Source organism: Misgurnus anguillicaudatus, chromosome 3 (genome assembly GCF_027580225.2).
Source record: "Misgurnus anguillicaudatus chromosome 3, ASM2758022v2, whole genome shotgun sequence".
NCBI classification, from domain to species: Eukaryota; Metazoa; Chordata; class Actinopteri; order Cypriniformes; family Cobitidae; genus Misgurnus; species Misgurnus anguillicaudatus.
In genome coordinates this window covers 41,059,464-41,077,961 of record NC_073339.2, presented here as the reverse complement: position 1 = coordinate 41,077,961, position 18,498 = coordinate 41,059,464, and the positions used below count along the sequence as shown (strand labels likewise).

The 18,498-nt window shown below is 38.2% G+C and overlaps 1 long non-coding RNA gene across 1 annotated transcript; it reads left to right on the top strand.

The window, feature by feature from the left end:
- The first annotated feature begins 8,635 nt into the window (after positions 1-8,635).
- LOC129444958 (uncharacterized) lies at positions 8,636-13,545 on the top strand. Its single transcript, XR_012369023.1, has 3 exons — positions 8,636-8,960; positions 10,233-10,273; positions 13,251-13,545. It is a non-coding gene; the product is annotated as an uncharacterized lncRNA (long non-coding RNA).
- Positions 13,546-18,498: the final 4,953 nt, after the last annotated feature.

The window sequence follows — 18,498 nt, the reverse complement described above, 5'->3', positions numbered from 1 at the left end:
CTGCTACCCTGTATCTGCATTACCACTACTTTTAGATAAAAATTGCACTAATAACAGTGCTATTCATCTGTTGTTGATATACAAATTTGGTATGATTGTTATTATCAGTACTAGCAAAGATAACATCTTTGGTTATACAAGCTAAATGTTAGAACAGTAAAAACTCATATTTTCGATATTTATGTATTCTTTATTAATAACAAATGCAAAAGACAAATAGAAAATGAATATCAATGACAACAAGAATAACTTCAGAGAAAAAAACACACACACACAACAAACTAAATACACTGGGTAACAAATAATGGGAAAAATATAGATTTCTACAACAGACTTTACTATAGTTAAGTTTGCTTTGTTCTTTAGATTCTCAAATGTGTCAGGATACTAACTAAAAATTAACCAAGTAAAAGTTTTGACAATCGAAGTGTATATGAATCTCTTATTTTACCTGACCCTTTAAGATTACTTTAACATACTTTAACATTACAAAGACGTAATATATTACCAGCGTGATTAGCCTGCTGTTCGAATCGTAAAAATAGCACAATGTAAGCTCTGCTAGTACAGCTAGCTGAACATATCTTAATGATTATACAGAGACGACACAAAAAACTTGTAACCTTTCTCGAGTTTGCACATCTGGACAATTCCTCACAAATCACAGGTTGTAAATTTGGGTAAATTCAGCAAACAACTGAGTACATTTTAGCGATTCTGCCGTCAATCCCCGTCAAATATCCCGTACCGGAAACTGAAGAGCAGCCTTGAGTCAAAGGCGGAAGTTAAGCGTGCATAGAGTCCATACACAAAATGACAACATAAACATCAGTTGAGGGCTGCATCTCCACTTTATAAATGTCAATATCCTGGCCAGAACACTGTTGTGAGTGATATAAGTATTTGAAATGAAAATGATTTCTTAATGTCTAGTGACATATCAGGGCCATTTTATGGTTAATTGATATACATTTCTTACATACTGTTCCTTTAAAACTGAAGTTAAATAAAAGTGTATATTTTGCAAATGAAAGGTCCTTGTCACTGTTTTATTATTATAAATTATGTTTTAGTGATGTGTATCAAATGGAGGGGTTACGGAATAGTGTTGTTTAAACAACCAATCATCATTTTGATAATGATAAGTTATTCATTAATAATTACAATTATTAATGTTGATATTTTCTCCACCACCCTGTTAAGGGAAATTATTGTTTATCACTATTCCAATTCGGGGGAATTGTTGATTTAGCTCAAATGCAAATATATACAATTAATCATCATTAACTATATATATTTTGTAGGTTTTAGCAGAATGAATTGTAACAATTAATTGATTAATTCCCTAGCGAGTTGCATAAACCACATTCATCTTACTTTACCGACTTAAACGCAGCTATATTCTAAGATATAGGTACTTGCATGTCTGTGCAGTGGAAGGCATTTGAAAGTCTTAGGTTCAGATGGAAGAATATGGCTTGCAGGTCCCGTTGCAGCATTTTCATGCTGAAAGAACAGACCAGGTTGTCGGTATGCGAACCGAATGTCCAGTCCATTTGAAGAGCTGTTCCGAAAGGTTTAGATGTGAATTGTTGGTTTTCTGATTGTTAAAAAACCATTCTTAGTCACAAACTCAGGTGAGTTTGGCCTAAAACTCATAGAACAAAAGAAGGCCTCTGGGCCTAATTTCCCTCCTCCCCCAAAGGGTGGCTGGAAGAGCTCACTTGTAGAAGAGATGATGAAAGAACTCAACTTAACTGAACTTAACTGATGAGATAAAGTTTTTGCCAGTATTTATCCTTTAAGGAGGCCAGACCATCCAAGTTTGAATCGACCAATCAGAGCTGAGCAGGGAAGAGTTGTTTGTCCCATTAACTGTTAATTTTGCATCTTTTATTGCCTGCAGATCCCTTGGTAAAATATTAGTCCAGATCATTGAATAAATAGAATTAATTGTTTTACCGTCATACCATATTTATCAATGAAGAGGAAATTTAAAGGTGAACAGTTTGATACCCAATATGAATGGTTTTAAGTAAGCATTACGTTGTGATTCATCCCAATGTATGAATAACAAACAAACAATCTCTATTTGTCAAAGGTAGTATAGGCTTAGTCATAGAAACACAATTGTACATGAGAATACAAGTTATTTAACGAGCAGTTTATAAAAGAGGGAACCAACATACATCAAACATGCATAAATGTATTTACAGACACGATCTCTTAAGAGTCATATGGTCTCAAAGACATTCTTTGCACGAGGTATTCTTTAGGGCAATTAACACTTCCTTAGCAACTTTCTGTTGAGCTTCATAAGGTGCCATAAAATAAAAAATTGGAAAGCAAATTAAGGACAGTAGAGACCAAAAAGACAAGGATAAAGACAGACACAATCATTATGACCCCTCCAGAGCCCGAGATAGTGCATCAGCCATCACGTTCTCAACACCCTTGATGTGACGTATAGACAATCTATATGGCTGTAAGAAAAGTGCCCACCCCATAAGGCGTTGGTTAGCATTTTGCAAAGAGTGGAGAAAAGTGAAGGGATTGTGGTCTGAATAGACCACCACTGGATGCAGGCCACCCCCCACATACACATCAAAATTTTGGAGAGCCCAGATCAAGGCCAAAGCCTCCTTCTCAATTGTTGAATAATGACTTTGGTGTCGATTAAACTTGCGTGAAAAATAACAAACAGGTCTATCCACCCCATTTTTATCTCTCTGCAAAAGAACTGCGCCCGCCCCTACCTGGCTTGCATCAACTTGAATCTGAAAAGGTTGATCTAACTGTGGCGCAGCCAAAACAGGTGCAGAACTCAGCAGTAGCTTTGCATTCTCAAACGCCTGCTGACACTCAGGGGACCAGTCAAACTTAACAGAACTTTTAAGCAGATTTGTAAGTGGGGAGACAGCAGTTGAAAAACTACAACAGAAATTTCTATAATAACCAATCATCCCCAAGAAACGCATCAACTCTTTTTTTGTTTTCGGAGGAGGAAACTTATCTATAGCCAAAACTTTGGCTCTCACCAATCGTACCTGACCTTGACCGACCACCTTGCCCAAGTTAACCACAGTGGCTTGGGCAAACTCGCATTTTGCAAGATTCACAGTGAGATTCGCTGCCAGCAACTTCTCAAATAGTGCACGAATGCGTGCCAGATGTTGCTCCCAGGTGTCAGCATAGGACACCACATCATCAAGATAAACTGTGCACCCTTCCAACCCAGCAACAACTCTGTTCATGAGTCGTTGAAAAGTGGAAGGTGCATTTCGAAGACCAAAGCTCATCCAGTTATAGGAATAAAGTCCAGATGGTGTAATAAAAGAGGAAATCTCTTGGGCTCGAGGTGTAAGCGGTACTTGATAGTAACCTTTCAACAAATCAAATTTACTAACAAAACGTGCAGCACCAACCTGGTCCACACAGTCTTCCATTCGGGGTAATGGAAATGAGTCTGGTTTTGTCACCATGTTAACTTTCCTATAGTCAGTACAAAACCTAAAGGTGTTATCAGGTTTTTTGACCAACAAGCATGGTGATGCCCAGCTTGAGTAAGAAGGCTTAGCCAAACCATTATCTAAAAGATACCGGACACTGTCCTCCAAACTTTTGTGTTTATCCGGTGAAACCCGATAAAATCTCTGCCGAATAGGCTGTGCATCTCCGATGTCTATGTCGTGCTCTATTAGACTCGTAGAGGTTGGGATGTCTGAAAATAAAGAAGAAAACTCAAAAATTAAGCTTTTCAACTGTTCACGTAGGCTCCCCTCCAAATGAGTCCAAAGACTGTCCAACTTAGCCAGCGATTATTTAAAGCCCATGTAGGACTGCGTTGTCCGGACCCTGAACCCCATCTTCAGCTGCCACCTGAGATGTGCTTAATACCTCCTTGATAACTGCTAGCCCCACAGGTTTCATGTCAGCCTTGTCACCCCCCACAGACAATGTTGGGGAATAATAAGGCTTGAGCAGATTGATGTGACATAATTGGGTAGATCTCCTACGCTCAGGAGTAGACACCAAATAATTAAGTGCTGAAACCCGCCGCACAACAGAATAAGGACCAGAGTACTTGGCCCTAAAAGGCGAACCTGGTATAGGCAGTAATGCTACCACTTGGTCCCCTGGACTAAACTCTCTAGTCTCCACCTTGCGATCATAAATTCTTTTCATTTTTTTTGAGCTTCAGTTAAATTACTACTTGCCATTTTCCAGGCCAAAAACAGTTTGCGACGAAACCCATTTGTATACTCCGTCAAGCTTTCTGGTGGCTCTGAATTATCCAGATCACTGCTCAGTACAGACAAAGATGAACGCACTTTGTGAGCGAAAACCAATTCGTTCGGGCTAAAACCTGTACTTACCTGCACGACGCTTCTTGCCGCCAGTAATAGCCATGGTAAGCCCTCTTCCCAGTCCCTTTCCATCTCAACACAGTAAGCACGCAACAAAGATTTTAAAGTGCCGTGAAACCCCTCCAGAACCCCTTGGCTCTGTGCATGATATGCACTACTTAGATTGTGCTTTATGCGCAGCTGCTTTAGAGCCTCTGCAAATGTCCTAGAAGTAAAATTTGAACCCCTGTCACTTTGAATTACCTTCGGTATTCCAAAGATAGATATAAAATGTGATAGTGACTTTATAATTGACTTTGTTGTTATACTTCTTAGGGCATATGCAGCAGGGTAACGCGTAGCCTGACACATTATTGTAAACAAATACAAGCAGCCAGATTTCGATGCAGGCAAGGGACCTACACAATCAATTATGAGATGTTCAAATGGAGTACCTACTGACGGAATTGGATGTAGTGGCGCAGGTTTAATAGACACATTTGGTTTACCCGCAATTTGACAGATGTGACATTCCTTAATAAACTTAGCCACATCACGTTTTATCCGCGGCCAGTAAAAGTGCTGTAACAACTGACTGTATGTTTTCTTTACACCGTAATGTCCAGTGACTTCCCCGTGTGCAGTTTTTAACACTAGATTACAATATTTCTCAGGAACAACCACCTGCCACAATGGATCTGCTACCTCAGGGTTTGCAAACGGTGACCACCTGCGAAGCAACAAGCCATTTTGGACAGTTATTATCCATGCTTAAATCTGAAGCCAAATCAAAATATTTCCGAAGGCCAAGATCGTCTTTTTGTGCATCAATCATTTCACTACGAGAAAGTGATGCTGGCAACTCTGGAATATATAATTTTAGTTTTGTTTTAGACGCATCAGATGGTTTCTCCGACTGTGCACGACTCATTGCGCGAGTCACCGCACAGGCAGTGAACACATCTGGAAAATCTTGCAGATTTTTGTCGGACTCAGCTGATGGTACAACGTCTTTTCTAACCACAGGAGGTGGTAGTGACCCTTCAGGCCAAACATGACCCCCACCCAAATTATTTCCCAAAATGAGTTCAACACCATCTATTGGTAAAGATGGACGCACGGCAATTGTTACCTCTCCATTGCAGAACGCTGAAGACAACTGAATCTTATGCAATGGCACTGAAAATGGTTGAAGATCAATTCCACGAATTAAAACAGTGTTTGAAACTAAAGAGGGACTTTTTGAGCATCGTCAACCAGTGAAACGAAACCTTCTGTGATAAACGGAGCATAATCCACAACATCAGACACTGCTGTTTTATCACCGTCTATTTTCCCAACTTGTACATTCGTCTGTTGACGATCGGGCGCGGTTAACAGAGCCTCCTGTGATCCAACACAGTGCTGTAATTCCGTAGCAAAAACACTAGACGCGCAGCCTACAGGTTTGCTACTGCCTGCTTTACTCTTATTACGAGCGCTCAACATTGGACATTCTTTTTTCCAATGGCCCATTTCTAAACAATAGTGACATTTATTGTCAGCATCCATGTCCCTGACTTTGTTACGAGTTGAATCGGGCCTCCAAAAAGGACCCGTGTTAGGACGACCAGGGCGATGTTCTCTACGACTATACTCATGTCTTGGCGGATGCTCCCTCATAGGATTTTTGTACATTAACACGAAATTATCTGCTAGGACAGCAGCCTGAGCGGCCGTCCTCACCTGATGTTCACTTACGTAAGTGGCAATTCGTTCTGGCAAAATGTTTTTAAATTGCTCTAAAATCACCAAGTCGCACAAATCATCAAAATTGCTAATGCCCTCAGCCGTACGCCAACGATGGAAAAAACTACTGAGCTCTCTAGCTATCTCAGCATGAGTTTGTCCATCATTCTTTCTCCAATTACGGAAACGTTGTCTATACGCTTCTGGAATCAATTCGTAACATTTTAAAACTGCATCTTTAACACACTGATAGTTCTTTCTCTCTGTAGTGGGCAACGCAACAAATGCTTCCTGCGCTTTCCCAACTAATACAGTTTGCAAAAGCAAGATTTTATCCTCATCATCCCACTCCCGATCAGAGGCAACATTTTCAAATAGTGAGAAAAATACGTCAGGATCACGTTCATTGAATTTGGGAAGAAATTTGATCATACCAGCCAAGCCGGATTTTTCACCACTGCCACTGGAGAAAAATTTACCATCGGCTACCAGTTTGAGTCTGAAACGCTCGATTTCCTTATCCTGCTCTTGAAGCTTAAGTTTCTGCAACTCCAATAAACGATCCTTTTCACTCTCTTTTGCCTTATGTTCCAGTTGCATTCGTAACAGCTCTTTATGTTGCTCAAACGTCAATCCACTATCAGGAGACGATGACATGTTTGCTGCCACAGGTATAACTGGAACCGATAGGCCTGTACCACTTGTGTCTATTGGTGTATTTCTAGGCAACACTTGTTTGTCTTTTAAATGTTCATGAATAAAATCAACTATTTGCTCTTTTTTAGCAGATTTTGACAACGTTAATCCAATCATGTAATGATCTGCTACATTAAACAATTGCTCTTTTGTTAAGGCTAACAACAAACTCTCTGACGGAGCGCTCAAAAAGTCATGCAACGCGCTCATAATTTAGCACTTAATCCACCTTTCAACACTGTATCAAATCAATCACAAACACAAACTAAAGCCCTCAACTCAATCCAAAGATCAGTCTTCCAGATTATCCAACCAAACAACTAACTTATGTGAATAGCTACAGCCTGCAAAACAGGACAAACAAACTACAGAGCTTCCCCGTATCTAAACATTTACCCACCACTATTCTAACCTATTTTCACACTGTGTCCAAGAACCGAGCTCTTTACTCACCCATACCGCTGGAGACGTACTGTCCCGACCATAGGCCAATTCAGTCGTTTCTCCACGGCGATGTCCTCGGTCCAGACACCAGTGACGCGCCAACCTAATCCCCAGCGCAGAAAAACGCTCTAAGACGGGGTTAAATGATCGCTCCAAAAATTCGCTGTCCTGCTACGCAAGCTAACACACTTTACCAAACCAAATGGTTGGAACTAAGCTCTACACTGCAACGCGACATATATGTTTACTACACAATACAAACAGTGTGGATCCCCTCTAAACATTCGGCCCAGCAAGATTACGTCACACACGCACGTCAATCGGCCAATTGCGTAGCACTACTTTCCTCACATTACACTCTTCTATAGTAAATAGTGAGAATTAATAGTAGCCTACCTTCCAAAATTCAAAATCGGTTCAAAACCGTCGGACGAGCCCCCATATGTCGTAGCCACTTGGCTCACAGTGAACACGACATAAAGGGAAAACCACACCAAAGTATATTTTAAACAAAAGTATATTTATTAACTAAAATATTCATGAAGTCAGTATATGTAAGAGAAAACAAAACTGTTGTGTAAATCAACATAGTGAATGTGTAGTGCAAAAAGGTAAAGAAGCAGGGCTGCAGCCAGCCCTGCTGAGAGTCTGCTCGCGAGTGCAGTCCTAGAGAGCGAGCCAGCTGGAGAGCACTGATTTTATCCAGCCTCCAATTAGGCCATCAATTAGCCACCTTGGTACAACCACCATAGCTCCTCCTGCATACCAGAACAGAAACAAACCAAAACCAGCCACAAAATACCACACTAGCAAAGGGAGAAAGTGGCAGACCCAGCACATTAGAGCTGGGGCATCACAGTTGGGCATTTGGAGGCTTGTATGTGAAGGAGCCTTCGAATTGGGACAGCCTTCGTCGCGGTCAGCACTGTTTTTGACGTCATTTGCCTTCAAATACGGCCTTGGAAGGCTGCAGTCCCTGGCTGTTTCTCAAGGATATTTCCTTGGCAGGACTGGTCTTTCCAAGTCACTTCTTTCAGAGGCTAGGCAAGGCTCCTCTTTAGAATTGGAAAACACGTAAATGGACAGGCTAGCAAGTACACGTCATTACGTCAGTAAAAAGGTGTGCTTTCGGCACGCATAGGATTGTGGGTGATTTGAGAGCGCAAAGGATACACATATGCATCCTTTCCTGTATGTTTTCTGAACAAAGGACTCAGTCCTTGGTTGCAATTACGAGGATCCTTGACCTTGACATTGGAACAGTCCTTCGATGGATGTCGATGGTGTAGCATCCTCGAAATTCTGGCTATATCGCGACGATTGTTTCACAATGCCGATCTTTATTCCAGGTCAGCAAAAATCGTGCAGTGTATCCCGGGCTTTAGAGGTAGGGTTAGGGAAGAGGTCAGGGTAAGTGGAATAATGAGATGTACATGCAAAGTAGAATGTCTGTCGAGTGATTATCACAATAAAGTGTTAGTAGATATTAAGCACACAATCTACTAATACTCTAAAGATTGGTAATCGATAAGGTGCAAAGTTACTAATAATTTGTAATTATCAAAATGATGTCTTACAAGACATGCCTGTTTCTTTTCTGATTTAACAGTTCTCAAGCTCATCTTTTTATTTGATTTAATGTTGCAGCTCGAGAGAAAAAGACCACGTACGGAACTGATGGATTCCAACGAAGACAGAGAACACTTGGCTTCAGTCTGTCATGCAGCTTCACAGGAATGTGCAGAGGTAAAAAGGAATTACATTTTCTCGCATTACTCTAACTGAGTAGTTTTTTGTGTACTTCTACTTTTTTAAGTAGTTTTAGTCTGTAATTTTACTTTTACTTAAGTATGTTTTGTTTAAAGTATTGTACTTCTTTACAACTTAAATCATATCCGTTCCTGAGTAAAAACATATTTTTAGAAATGCAAGGTGATAAAGGGGCGCCACGGATGATTAATTGATGGGGGGGCTCACTAAACTCACAAAAAGAACCTTGGAGGACGAGACAGGCACCAGCTGATGCAGACCCTCAATTCAATTCTTATGAAAGAAATCTCTGGCCATATTTAAGTGACCATTTTCCACTGACGCAAAGCAAGTGTTTTATTCATATGGAAGGTAAACTGTAAAAATATACTGCATCATTTTTGCACCCACTTTTTAAAGTAAGTTTTACTTGAAATTTTAAGCAATTGCATAAATTGCTTAAAGGTGCAATACATAGAAAGCCAGATCAAAACAATAACAATGACGTAGATTAATGACAGTTTCCATCAATGTGGCATTAACACGTTGTACAAACACTCTTTATCTCATCACAACTCCACAAGTTTCTCCTACTGTACAGTCTACCTGGCTCTTTTTGACATTTGTTGTTGTCGTCGCACTAATTGCATCATCAGGTTCTGTGCTTATATTGCTTTTTTCTTGATCTGCCATTGTCGTAGGGAGATGTCACACAGCAGGATTGTGTCTCAAAATTTCTGACATTGCCAGAAATGAGAATAATTTTGATTGCAACGGTCAATAATCGGCTGTCTGTGAACATGTCATACTAGTGATTCAACAAGGTGCTGAAAGCATTCTTTAGAAATGTTGGCCCATATTGATAGGATAGCATCTTGCAATTGATGGAGATTTGTGGGATGCACATCCAGGGCACGAAGCTCCCGTTCCACCACATCCCAAAGATGCTCTATTGGGTTGAGATCTGGTGACTGTAGGGGCCATTTTAGTACAGTGAACTCATTGTGATGATTTGAGCTTTGTAACATTGTGCATTATCCTGCTTGAAGTAGCCATCAGAGGATGGGTACATGGTGGTCATAAAGGGATGGACGTGGTCAGAAACAATGCTCAGGTAGGCCGTGACCTTTAAAACGATGCCCATTTGGCACTAAGGGGCCTTTCACACCACCACCACCAGCCTGCACAGTGGTAACAAGGCATGATGGATCCATGTTCTCATTCAGTTTTACGCCAAATTCTGACTCTACCCTCTGAATGTCTCAACAGAAATCGAGACTCATCAGACCAGGCAACATTTTTCCAGTTTGGTGAGCTTGTGCCTCTTTTTTTCTATTTGTAGTGGAGATGAGTGGTACCCAGTGGGGTCTTCTGCTTTTGTAGCCCATCCGCCTCAAAGTTGTGCGTGTTGTGGCTTCACAAATGCTTTGCTGCATACCTCGGTTGTAATGAGTGGTTATTTCAGTCAAATTGGTCTTCTATCCGCTCGAATCAGTCGGTCCATTCTCGGATTTTACATTTTCTTTTGGTGTGCAAGTGTATATTAGTACATGCACAAGTTACAAACCCCAAAGTAAACAATGACATGAGTTATCATCACCAACATAAATCTCTTTTCTAAGACTACAACAAACATATGAATTGTAGGCAACAGTTTACTTCCTGGGATTGGTGATGTAGACAAGACCGACATTATCATAATTCCTCTCGCTTGGATTCACAGCCTGTAAGTTAACTCCTGTTAATATTGTATTGTGAGCGAATCTTTCAAACATGTTAAGATGTGACACATTTCCGGCTGTTTATGTCAGAGGTATTCACGCCAATCACAACATACAGATTAGCTGGCCAATTAGGGACACTGTGCTTTTAGTTCAATGAGTTTTGTACAAAACCTGTGCATTTCAGGAAGAGAGGGAAATCTGGAGCTACAAAAATGTATGGTATGTGGAAAATAATGTGTATTTTGTATTATACCAAAATACACAAAATAACGTTGTTTTTTAGCAATGAAATAGGTGCACTTTAAAGCTTGGTACACACCAAAATATTTTTTTCATCTTATCAGATCTTCAAGTTGTGAGAGACCACAAACATGATGAAAAAACGACTATTTAACATTTTTAATCCTATAGTGTGTGGAGTGCCGATATGTGATCATGATTGCACACCATGCTACATCAGATTAAAGCTGCCGTCGGCAACTCTGGAAGATTGAGCAGTTTCCAAATGTTTACAATTTCATGTCCCTCCCCCACTACCTCCGAGCAACCTCCCTCAGAGCTCGTTCTCGTCAGCACGTGTGCAAAAGTATTACCTGTTAAGAAGAAATGTGGCAAGCTCTGCATCCAGCTTGAAATCTTGTAGATTCCTTTCAAATGCCGGTCCGATATTGATCCTAGTTTTATTACGGTCACAGTCGCTTTCTATCTTTGTTTCCTTCTTTTCGTTGGTTGTTTTCCTAGCTCTAGTTGTTAACCAAGAAATCGGAAGTTTGTTACTGAAAGTTCTCTCCGCCATCACGCTGTTCAAACCAAAACACCTATGAATTCAGGCGGATGCACGTGATATTGTAACGCGCGCGAGGGCGATGGGGATCTGTGGCGCGTGCAGGTACTGTGATTGACAGGCAGATTTTACACAGCCCTGCGCTGATTGGACCAAATGAACTGGGAGCGGTGGATTTTTGCCAAACAAATAACAGGCTCCAGGTGGAGCTAGAAGTGCAGTTTTTTTTCCTAAACAGTCTAATTTATGTTGTTCTATCGGAGCGTAGTGTCAGTTTCAGTGATCAAAAAATATGATCAAAAAAGTTGCCGACCGCAGCTTTAACTTCCAAAGCAACGCGAGTCTCCACTGAGAACACAGGAAATCTCACAATGTCTCTGGGCCAAACTTGACTTCACAGTAAACAAACATGGCAACCAACGCAAAAATGGCATTAATAAAATGGACTCCTTTTTCAATCTATGACTTTGGACTGTGTCTGCTGCGCCATGACTGTAGTCCTTCATCAGCTCGCTTTCTGATTGGGTATCATTTCGTTCCACATGACAATCTACAGTGTGCATTGTGTTTGTCCCATAGACTGTAAAAAAATAGATGTAGGGTCCGTGATGTCACTGATAGGTTTGTGAAGAGCTTTCTTGAAGCCAATAGTAGGTGGTGCCTGCCGTTTTTCATTTTGGACGAGGGTCACCGGTGAAGCTGAGGTGACTGGTTGCTCAAACCACGCCCCCTAGCTCTATACTCAAAGTTTTCATGGGGTAGCATTATTGGTGCAATTTCTCTAGTGGTTGGTACAACATGTTAAAGATCATCATCTAATTAATTGTTTTACTCAATTATCAAAAGTTTGCTGTCTGTCAATTATGTGCTCAAGCACTCTTATAGCAGTTTGTCAGTAAGGATTTATATTTTCTTTGTCACCATTGTTGAGATTTATACTCTGAGTCTGATTCTTGATGTTTGTGCGTCCCAAATACACAGTTAATTTTTGTCCACAGTTTCTAAAAATCCTTAATGGCAAACAGCTGTGAGAGCTGTTCTCACATTTGAACACTAAAGAAACTTTTGATATGTGAGTAAATCAATTAATTAGATGATGATATTTATTCTTTACCATTATGTATTAACCACCACAGAATTGCACCAACAGTGTTAGATTAGCATAATAAATGTGTTTTATACACACAAAGTTAACGCAACTAGGGAAAAATTAACAGCAAAACGTCAAGGCTCTACTAAAACAAACAATGATCACCATAATTTTAACTTAAAATGACTTAAAATGAAACAAATCATCAACATCTAAACCTAATAAGTGAATTGTGTTTTCTACAGCAATATTTTACAGAACATTCAAAAATAATGTTTTATAACAGTTTTAAAAGAATAAAATTAAATGTTTCTCTATCATTTACATATCAAGCAAAGAAGTAAACATAGAAAAGTTGTTTTAAACATTCTGTGAACATTAAAACATGACATTCCATAACGTTTGAAAATGGTAGAATGTAACATTCCAGAAATGTTCTTAGGATGTCGAAAAAGATGGTAATTGATAATTTGTTGCAAGTTAATTTTAATCAGTAAAATGTCTAAAGTGGACTATCAAAAAAAAAGTTTTTTTGTAAAAGATCATCATTTATATACTTTAAATTGTAAAAACTGAGAAAATTTGCTTTTCGGTTGTATTAATAAATACACAATCTACAGCTAGACATGCCTGTTTCTTTTCTGAATTAAACCGTTCTCAAAGTCATCTTTTTTTATTTAATGTTGCAGCTTGAGGAGGATTTTGCAGGAATAAACATGGAACGGAAGGGCAAGCGTGTTTTAAACAACCAAGCATCCAACAAAGACTACGAGAAGTCGGGCTATGACAGAGGACACTTGGCTCCAGTCTTTCATGCACCTTCACAGCCATGTGCTGAAGCCACATTCACTCTTACTAATGCTGCCCCTCAACTCGGATCGTTCAACATACAATGGTACCATACGGTAGAAAAAAAAATGGCGTCAACTGTGACAGATCATTGTATAAAAGATACTGCTCACATTGTTACAGGGGTTGTTCCAGGTAATAAAACCATTAATGAAAGAGTAAGAGTGCCTAGTCATTTCTGGTCTGCATACTGTTGCAAGAATCAAACAAACCATCTGATCTCAGGGGGTGTCATTGGAGAAAACTCTCAGAGCAGTACTATTGTCCAAAAGACTGTCAAAGATTTAGAGACTGATTTGCAAAATGGTTATTCAGTTGGGTCTTTCCTTCTTTTTGATAATAATTGCAGATATGCTGCCTATGTTCCAGTGATACCAAAGTAAATAATTTTGTTGGCTTGGACAAATTAAACTCAAAACAATACATTAAATAAGGGCAATTAGAAACACAACACACACAACCGTGTTAACACACAGTCTGTGCATGTGTGTGCATAATCAATCACAGTTGTGCTGCTCCATTTCATACATTCTGTTTAAATGTTATAATAACCCATCTGATATATTTTTAAAAACGTATGTTGACTAAATGTTGTGATTCAAAGTGATTCAAGTTAAATTATTATTACAATATTTGTTATGCTAAATTTGTTCACAGTGATTTTAAATATAAAATTGTAAACTGGCAACAATAATAAACATATGAACAAGCGTATATTATTGTTTTATTGTCATCAATATTTTTTGAGCACTTTAGACATTAGACAAGAAATCACCAGTGTCCTCATCCAAACATCAACATTAGCAAAGTTATCTATAACAATAACTGATCAAATTAAAACATTACAGGTGTAATAGTACAATACTATACTGTCCTACAAAGCCAAAGCGCAGTAACTACACATTTGGTCAAAATTGAATTAAGAAATGGGCTTTGTGAGATCTGTTGTGTCTTGTGACAAAGTCTCCTGGTAAAATTTTGTCCCATTTCAGAGAAACGTGTGTGCCAAAATTGCAGTAACATGTTTGACTGGCTGTTATAAAAAACTTTAAGGACATTTTTCTCAGTTTCAGCGTTTGCGTAGTTACTGCACTTAGCCTTTGTAAGGCAGTACAATAAAATTTTAAAGTGTATAATTTTGACCCACTGTATTTTAATTAAGTAATACACATATTGTCTCTCTATGTGCTCTGCATTATCTTTGAGTCAATTGAATAAATTTTTTTACAATCACTTTGCTTCTATTTTCAGAAGATTGATGTCATTTTTCACAACTCTAGATACAAAACTCCAAACGGTTATCACTTGTAACATAGGCTGTCTAATGTTCAAAACATTGAATTGTGCACTGATTGTGGAGCTAATACTGCTTACATTGTAACAGGAGTTGTACCAGGTAATATTATCATAAACAATAGAGTAAGAGTGCCTAGTCATTTCTGGACCGCATACAAATACTTCTGGGTTGGTAAAGTGCGCAAAGCCTGCTGCAGTGCGGGCTTCGCCGAAGACAAAGGTGCAAAAGGGGTGCTTAAAAATTACAGATGGAACACCCTAGACTAAGCGAGCACACGCAATTTAAGGCCACAAGATCGCAAGTCCATGAAGTGCGCCATTTGAGACAGGGCCTAACTCTCACAGTGTTTCTATTTATATATACATAATAATTATATATACACAAGCGATTTAAACAAAAACCTTTTTTCTGCAAATCATTAGTTGTGATTAATTGTTATGCAGCCCTACACAAAAGAAGATATTTTGATAAATGAAGGTAAAAACCGGTAACCATTGACTTCTGAAGTAGGAAAACCAAATATATGAAAGTCAGTGTGCTTGCCATCATTTATCAAAATTCATCAGAATAAAAAAACTCATACAGGTTTAGAACAACATGTGGGTGAGTAAATAATGATTCATTTTTGGTTTTATGATACGCCAATGGCTCTCAAACATTTCAGAATGCTGAACAAAATTTACATCATAAAACAAATCATCTCAGACTTACAAAGTACAATGTTGTTCTAGTTTTGTTGGTTGGTAGCTTAATATTTCACAAATCTGTTTAGATTTAGACTTATTTAGCTTTCCAGTAGAGGGCAGCACCTGAATGTTGCTTGTACTGACAGAGTAACTGGTGTACATTCAGGGTCTGCAGGTACCTTAAAGGGGACATATAATGAAAATCTGTTTTTTTTCTATAAGTGCTATAATTGGGTCCCCAGTGCTTCTATGAACCTAGAAAATGTGAAAAACATCAACCCAGTAACTTAGTTTTGGTAAACCATTCTCTGCAAGCACATGAAAAATTAGGTCATTGAAATTTGGCCCCTTTTGTGATGTCAGAGGGGGATCTTATTTTAATAATACCAGCCCCTTAATCTGCACTTTCCAACCACGGCACTGCCATTTAGTGCAGATAGAAAGAAAGAGAAAAAAAATAACAGCATAATTGAGTTTCAGATTCAACAAACCACCATCATTGGGATAAGTGTTTGTATTTCATCAAGTCATTTGCATTTTAAAAGGCACACCCAAAATGGCAAATTTTTGCACGCACCTACAAAGTGGCAATTTTAACATAATAACATATCTGTGCGGTACGTTGAGCTAAAACGTCAAATATTTACTTTGGGGACACCAAAGACTTATTTTATATCTTAAAAAAGTATCCAATGGAGGTCAATTGAGGAAAATACATGTGTTTAAACAGTAAATGATTTTGCTAAATAATGAAGTAATTTTCATATATTGCTTGAAATGACATTTAAAATTATGCTTGTTGATTGCCAGGTCTCATATTTTTGTGACACGTGGTTTTAACCACTTGGTAACAATACAAATTAAAATGTTAATACTGTTGCAGACCTTTGGTATGTATATATATATATACACATATATACATATATACATACATACATACATACATACATATACATACATATACATATATATATATATATATATATATATATATATATATGTATATATATATTGGTTGTGTGGACCCAGACTTTCTATAAGCTTTGACCCCCAAAGAACAAAAATATAAATTAGGGTGGGTCCCTTGGTTTTTATTAAAATTAAAATATTACATGAATTTACAATTATCATGCTGCGCTGCCAACAAAATGAGCGATACTGTCCATTATTTTTCCCAATTTGGCAATAAACTAATCCAAAAGATTTCTGTCTAAAAAAAATAAAAAACAGTTTTTTTTGACAGATAGATTTAGGATTGGGTTAGGGCTTTTAAAACATTTTTTTCAAACTATTATTTCACCCTAATTTTTAGGATTTAAGTTAAGGGTAATTTGGGGTTTCTTTGAATAAAACATTAATCCAGGACCAACAAAAAATGTTAAAAAAACATTTGTGATTTATTCATGTATTAACTCGTTGTGAATGTTTAACTTTACAGGCTATGTGTTACAATACTGATCAATCTACAGCAGTGGTTCTCAAACTGGGGGCCGCGAGATGGTGCCAGGGGGGCCCCAGTTTTATGACATTTTATAAAATACATGAATTTATCATGAATTCTGTGAAATTAAACCAAAAAAATATATAAGGCTACTAACCAACAGCACTACTTTTCATTTAATATGTTTTGTTTCATTCAAATTTTACATTTTAGAACAAATTTGTCATAAATTCTCTTTGGGGGGGCCGCAAAGAAATGCACTGTACACAAGGGGGGCCGCACGCTGAAAAAGTTTGAGAACCGCTGATCTACAGGTTAGGGGAGAGAGTTTGGCAATAGATGCCTGTTGACATACACAGAACGCTGTCTGTCAATTATGTAATATATAAGAATAAAGTGACTAGACTAATTTTTAAACATCCTATTGTGACTTGGCCACTTAAAAACTTAATAAAACTTCTCTTTAATAGCATAGTGCAAACTCAAAACTGAAATCAATGTTAGCTAAATGAAACAAATAGAAGGTAGGCCTAAGTCAAACACTGATGAGTTATGTCCATCTCCTCACTTCTCCAGATTATCCCCTGTGAGTATGTAGGTCTAGGTGGTCTGGATCTGGCCATTTAATCCCACTTGTCAATACTGCAGGGTAATATAAACGTATGCTGTCTAGTGCCACCAAGTTTTTGGGGTGTGGGTAGTTTCTTGAGCACATCACCTCTGGCACAACTTAACCCAGGTGCTTTGGCACAAATCACCCCAGACCTACAAGTCTGAACAATTAGCATGCAGCAGTTAAGAGCTAACATTATGCTAAATGTATAGACTCATTGTGTAGCCTGCTAAAGCACTAAAACATGTGTGAAATATTTTCAAACTATAATTGTTTAGACATTACAATAAAAAACTTAATCATAGAAATTTTACTTTGAAAGGAAAAAACGTGCTTACCTCTCATGCAATGTGTCTCTCTTTTTTTGAAGATCAGTAAAATTGTTGGCTTTTAAAAACTATGTGGTCACATGACCAATTTCTTCTATGGTTTTCCAGAAACAAGGGGTGGAACAACTTACCCCCTGGCACAAATCACCCCACTCTCCCCTATTTAGTGCTCAGTGTTTTTCAAACTAAAAGTAAATCGAGTTTAAATGTGAAGAGATCCTGTCGCTCACTCTTGAACATCTTGAAAATTGATATTATTTTAATTTTATTTAATTTCATCGGGTTCAAACTGATGAAAAATGTTTTATTCTCAACAATTTTAGTGTTGGTTGCTTTTGAAACATTTTATAAAACTGAAATATAAAATGAAAATGTAATTTCATTATTTTTTACAAAGATAAATTACAAAAGATGTTTGCAGTTACATATTAACAAGGTCATAGTCATGTGTATTTACTAAAAACAAGTGTAACACAAAAATCTATCTTGTTCTGTTGTGTTATTTTTGACCCACTTGTGTGTTACTTTCGTCCCTGCTGTCAGGGTCAAAAGTAACAATTGACTACTTATGTTCAAAGTGAAATTATACAGAAGTCATTTTACATTTTTACAAAATTCCATCTGGTATTGATAGACCACACTTGTGAGTTACTGACCATAGCAAAAATATATCACTGTCTAAAACATTATCTTTTAAAATTAAGTTCGCCCCTGCTCTCCTC